This window comes from Haliotis rubra, unplaced genomic scaffold (assembly GCF_003918875.1).
Source record: "Haliotis rubra isolate DU_JTF1 unplaced genomic scaffold, ASM391887v1 Scf313, whole genome shotgun sequence".
Classification (NCBI taxonomy): Eukaryota; Metazoa; Mollusca; class Gastropoda; order Lepetellida; family Haliotidae; genus Haliotis; species Haliotis rubra.
The window spans coordinates 68,725-75,695 of record NW_025766984.1 but is presented as its reverse complement, the minus strand read 5'-3'; positions in this window follow the sequence as shown (position 1 = coordinate 75,695).

The window sequence follows — 6,971 nt, the reverse complement described above, 5'->3', positions numbered from 1 at the left end:
CAACATGCAACCTGTTTAGCTTTATACAACATGCAACCTTTACCTGTTAACATAGTATGTCTACTTGCCTCGCTTGCTTTTAAGCAACCTGTTAGCTTAATATGTATGTCTACTTGCCTCATTTAGCTTTATACAACATGCAACCTGTTAAGCTTAATATGTATGTCTACTTGCCTCGCCTTTTAGAAGCAACCTGTTAATGAGAAGTGTAGCTTAATATGTATGTCTACTTGCCTCGTTTAGCTTTATACAACATGCAACCTGTTAATGAGAAGTGTAGCTTAATATGTATGTCTCATTTTAGCTTTATACAACATGCAACCTGTTAATGAGAAGTGTAGCTTAATATGCATGTTACTTGCCTCCATTTAGCTTTATACAACATGCAACCTGTTAATGTAGAAGCTCTCATTTGTGCAGCCTGTTAACGAGAAGTGTAGCTTAATATGTATGTCTACTTGCCTCCATTTAGCTTTATACAACATGCAACCTGTTAATTTAGCTTAATATGTATGTCTAATTTAGCTTTATACAACATGCAACCTGTTAATGAGAAGTGTAGCTTAATATATGTATGTCTACTTGCCTCATTTAGCTTTATACAAGCCATGCAACCTGTTAACGAGAAGTGTAGCTTAATATGTATGTCTACTTGCCTCATTTAGCTTTATACAACATGCAGCCTGTTAATGAGAAGTGTAGCTTAATATGTATGTCTACTTGCCTCGTTTAGCTTTATACAAGATGCAACCTGTTAATGAGAAGTGTAGCTTAATATGTATGTCTACTTGCCTCGTTTAGCTTTATACAACATGCAACCTGTTAATGAGAAGTGTAGCTTAATATGTATGTCTACTTGCCTCATTTCAAATCTGAATTTTTCTTTTTGAATGTCTGACTTACCAATACTGGACCACAAAACTTCAATATTTGATGATGTTCTTGAGAGGCATATAAACTTTTGTATTCAAGTATAAGACAAACTATTATGGATGTCAATAACGAAGAAGTTGACATCCATAGTTATTAGTCTTATGCTTCAATATTTGAGCATAAAACTTCCATTATGTATTGACCATGTTGAATCACTATTTTATGACATTAATTATGCATTGTTTGGCCTCAAGTCATCAAACTGTTGCTGCTTCAAGATTATGTGCACATGTTCCTACAACTTTTTGCAGCAATACATCCTTACATTACATAATGCTATCAGCAAACCTATAGCAGCTTTGATAATTGTATCGTAGCAGAGTATTTTTCCTTATCCTGACTCATGCTCTTTTGCTTGTCTTCTTCTTCTTGCGAACACAGTGGAACACTTGTATCTCCCAATTGAAGCTCCCTTCAATGTAAAATCACTAATTAGTACTCACCAAGAGTTGTCTCCTTCCCAGCCATTTCATTTGGCAGGGAACAGGGAGCCACCTTCCGCCACATGCCTCACTCTCTCCTTCTTCGCCCAGTGAGCAGGATGTGAGAGCGCCTGTGTCTCCCTACACATTATATCCTTTGTTTATTCTTAGTTATTTACCTCTCATAGGCTTCTATAGAGGTGTAGCTAGTATCCTTCAACATAATGCATTGATATTTATTCGTGTTTCTACTGTTTTATTCACGGGACTCCGTGTTTGTTCAGATAGATTGCGTTGATGAAAATCTGCACTATTTGTAAATTACGTTTTTTCTGCTGCTGACCCGCATTTAATATGCCCTAGTTGTACTACGCCATGCTCTACTGTTTCACGTTGCAATTATTGTACTAATTTATCCAATTCTGCCTTTGATAAATATTTATTTTGCGTCTTGAGACGCGCAGCAGATAGGTCACGTAAACAGATTTTAGCCATGGCTAATACACCAGAGCCCTTACCCTGTCAACTACTGTCGGACGACCCCCTCCCGTCTGGTGTTCCGCTAGAGTTACCCTCGGAGGAGAGGCGTGGGACGCAGTCCGCTATCTCCAAGAAGCGACCTGCATCCCCGGACATCCCGTCGTCGCAGCCAAAGACTAGGAGGGCTTCCACGTCGTCACAACGCAGACTCCGCACCCCCAGGGCTACATCCACGTCTAAGGGGAAATCAACGAAGTCCAGCAGTACTTTCTCAGCCGAGATTGTTCCCGTTGCAGAGTTGGGCCTGTATGATGATGATCAACCGATCATCATACCAGACTTACGGCGGAAGAAGCGGCCAGTGTCGGCAACTATAACATCAGCGCAGATCAGCACGCAGTCTGAGGCACCTACACTGATGTCAGAGAATCTTCCTGAGGGTCCCGTCGCTACCATCGTAGAAAAGGCAGCAACTACTTCAGCGCAGACCGTCCCAGACGACCTGATGAACCACATTATGAAGTTGATGGAAGATCGCTACGGTCTACAGAGGCCTCTAGAGCCAAGGGCGACCCAGCCCACCCCCATACCTCCGTGTAGGGCGACCCAGCCCGTTTGCACGTCTCCGCGTAGGGCGACCCAGCCCGCTTACGCGCCTCCACGAAGGGCGACCCAGCCCGCTTCCAAAGCCTCCGCGAAGGGCGACCCAGCCCGCCTCCACGAAGGACCCTGATCCTCAGCATTCACGGAAGGCTTCACGGAGGACGACTATATCACCTACCTCGGACCTTGATGAGAGAGGACGTTCGCGAAGCAAGATCCTCTCATCCCATGACTCCGACTCAGACTCAACCTCTCAAGGCCTTCCACGAAGGTTAAGTGGCTCCAAGTCATCCTCATCTAGAAGATCATTAAAGGGATTCACCGAGAGCTCCGCGAAGCTACCAGCGTTCGCCAAGGAAGTCTCCGTGAAGGTCACCTTATAGACGCCACACTCGTCAGTCCGTTCACCACGTTATTCTGCTCGCCGATCTCCATATCGATCGCCTCATCGATCACCTCGTCGATCCGCGTACAGATCATCAAGGACTCCACCTCAGTCACTATCGGAGGAGCATCAACACATTATCTGTGACCCGATGTCTGAAGATGGAAGATGGTATCGTATTTTCCGGCCTTGAAATAAGATATTGGATGGTGAATAGTCTGGAACTATCCTCCCCGTCTAAGAACGAGAACTCAGCCCACACATATCTTATGAAGGAAGATGATGCTGACACAATCACCTTACCTCCGATTGACCCGATAGCAGCGGTGCCAGCTAATCTGGATACAGCCTTTAGTAAAACCCGCGAAATCACAGACACCACATGTGCGCATTTCAAGCTAACAAGTTTGCAGGTCACAACATGGACCCTTTTTACAAGGCACAAGATATCGATGATAACTATAAGATGATCAGCGATGCCAAGTCCAAGACTTACAGAATAGATGACCGCAAGCTAGTCCAGATGGAAACCATGGCAAGGAGGATGTTCTTTGGTCTGAACAGGTCAAGAACAGTCAACGAAACTCTCCTCACGAAGTTCAGAGACTCTACATCTGAGGACGACAGGATGATTTACTCGGCCCTCCTCATGCAGAAGAAGGACCAGCAGTTCCTAACGGATCACTTGACAGCACTATCCGCAGCTATAACTATGGCTCGCGTCGTCAAGGTCTCCCTCGCCTCCTGTAATTGGGGTGATAACTTCACCGCATCACTCCACACAGCCCCGTGGTCATCACCGTCAATCTTCGATGGAAACATAGACAAAGTCTCTAAAGAAGTCTCTAAAGACTCAAGAGAGGTACTCATGATAAAGTCTATGGATACGCTAGCAAGCGTCATCAGACAAACTTACAGAGGTACTCAGGCAAATCGAAGTTCTCCGGTCTACAGAAAGCGGGACAGGAAGATGGCAAGTGTAAGAGGAGCAAAAGAGTCTTTTCGCCGCCCATCACGGCAATTACAGGGGAGGATCTGGAAGAGGCAGGTCATCCAGAGGCTCCCGCAACTATAAGCGATGAAGGACAGGTTGAAGCGACTGGAGTCTTCCACCCCAGCCGTTCCAGTACAACCATCACAAGTGGGTGGGCGCCTTCAACTGCACTGGGAAAACTGGGGATTCCTAGAGGATCCATATGTCTCCAACATCCTACAGCACGGATATCGAATACAACTACAGGCCGCCCCGCTGACAGTCATCCCTCCGAGGTTCGACTTCCAGGCTCTACAACTACCAAAGTTAAGAGAAGCGGTATCAACGCTCCTAACCAAGCAGGCCATAGAAGTACTGGACCAAGTAAACATCGAACCAGGCTTCTACTCCCCAGTTTTCCTAGTGCCCAAGAAAAATTCCAAGGAAAAGTTTCGTCTCATCTACAATATGAGCACGTTCAACAGAGACTATCTCATTAAACCGCCAGCGTTTTGCATGATACACCTACCACAACTCTGGCACTTAATTCGTCCCAGAGACTACATGGCCAGCATAGATCTGCAAGGCGCATATCTACACATCCCAATACATCCCGACTCCAGGAAATACCCCGGTTTACACTAGGCGGGCTGCATTACCAATGGAAAGTACTACCTTTCGGAATCTCATCGGCCCCCTGGTTATTCACAAGAGTGACGAAACCTATCGTCTCTTACCTACATCGTCAAGGACTACGCAGTGCGTTCTATCTCGACGACGGGATACAAGTGGATCCAGATCCACAGCGTCTCAGACTACAGTTAAACTTCATCATCAAGCTACTAACACAGCTAGGATGGTTAGTAAATCTACTCAAGTCGGACCTAGAACCTACGCCAAGATCTGCAATTTCTAGGCATTCGATTTCTCCGCGGTGCAGAATCGTATCGTCGTACCCGGAGGACCGATGGATCAAGATCAACAGACAATCCCTCAAGCCTTACTCTCTCCGCTACCACTACGACAATGGCAGAGCCTGTTGGGTCTACTCACGTCAGCTCAAGACATGACAGTCAGAGGCAGACTACAGCTTCGTCCGTTACAGGTCCTCATCAACTCTCATCTCGGCGACCCTCAACCATTCAGTCTACGAATCCGCGTCAAACCTCACCTACTATGGTGGACCAAGAGATCGAATGTTTGCGATGGAATCTGTTTAATAGAGCGGAATTGAAAAACACATCTCTATGTAGGCAGCGTTCGCTCCAAGGTTGGGGAGCACACACACGCCAACAGGGCGGCATCAGGGTTATGGAGCCAACAAGAGAGCAAACTACACATAAACTTGCTAGAAATGCAAGCAGTAGTAAGCGCCATACATCATTGGAGCAACTTACTAAAGAATGCCCAATTGATGATTCACACAGACAATTCAACAGTGGCGTTTTATGTGAACAAACAAGGCTCAACCAGGTCCCGAACCTATTGACTCTATGTTTTCAATTGTTCGATCTAATCGACAATCTCAACATACATGTCAGAGCATGTCACATTCAGGAGCAAAGAATGTAATAGCAGGCGGCTCTCTCTCGGCCACACCTACCATCGCCCGACAGAATGGATGCTCCATACAGAGATATTAGCACAAATTATCAAGAAAATAGGAGCTCCACTAATAGACCTATTTGCCACTTTCGCTTCAACAATCAGCTGACAACATTCAGTATCACCAGTCCCAGACCCACTAGCATGGGCAGCGGGCGCACTAAGCATATCGTGGGAAGGACTCAGCGGCGTGCAGCGTTCCGCCACCAGCGTTAATCCCACAGGTGTTACAGAAAATCAAGCAAACTTCGGAGCCTCCAAATGATTTTTGTGTCGCCCTACTGGCCAGCAGAGCGTGGTTTCCAACTCTTATTCAAGAAATCGGACAACCAATACTACAACTTCCAAAGCTCGAATCTACTAATACATCCTCACCAAACAAAGCGCGCGGAAAGCCAGAAGCATTCCAACTTCGCGTATGGACTGTATTAAAGGTGTGTCTAAACAAGAGAGGTTATTCAGCCAGGCGGTAGAAAGCAGTCGCGCTTGCATTACGCAACTCCACTTTCGCAACTTGCAATGCGATGACAAGTGGCACAGTTTTGAAAATTATGCTGCAAAGAAAGGATTTACAGCTAGATATGCTACACATCCACAAGTGGCTGACTACTTATGTTACCTACGACAGACTAAGCGTCTAAAAGGCTCAACATTATCAACATATCTTGCAGCTTTAAGCTCCGTCATAACTATGAGAGCGGGTGTCAAGTTGGCGAAGACCCCAGAGTTACTGGCCTTACTACGTGCATTCGATTGGAGGATCAGAAACAGAGATTTCGGCTCCAGCATGGGATCTAAATATAGTGCTCCAACACCTCACAAGTGAGGCATATGAACCACTGGAATCAACATCATTGAATTTCTGACACAGAAAACTTTGTTCCTGTTATCCCTAGCAACAGCAGCCAGGATGTCAGAGATTCACGCACTAGATTACGAGAGAGAACGGCTTTGATGACAATCATAACATCGTGCATATGGGACTACGGCTGGGATTTCATCGCCAAGAACCAGTTGCCAGGTCAACCAGACAGATTATTCCGTCCCAGCTCTCTCATCAATTCTCGGACCTCATGATACACTGGATCTATCATTATGCCCAGTCAGAGCACTGAAAATATATCTCTGGCGATCCAAACCAAGGTGACAAAAACTCAAACGATTATTCATCCCTCTATCGACAGCTACACAGACTGAAGTCTCACGTACAAGTATCTCGATATGGATCAGAACTGTCATACTACGCGCCTACAAGGCTGCAGGACTCGACCCTCCAAGAGCATCTAATCCACATGAAATTAGAGAGCTAGCTTCAACACTTGCTCTACACGGCAATTGCTCTTTGAATACCATCATGGAGGGCTGCTTCTGGAGATCCGATATGGTGTTTGCCAACCACTATCTGAGAGATATCACCATTTCGGTCCCATGGTCCTCGCACAGCAGTTGACAGTCCCTCGGAGAAGATAAGTCAATCTTACGAGATTTTTACTGCTTATTTCACAACAGTACTATATAGCTAATAACTCCACGAAGTTTATGCTATTATATATTTTAGCTTAAGTCCAAT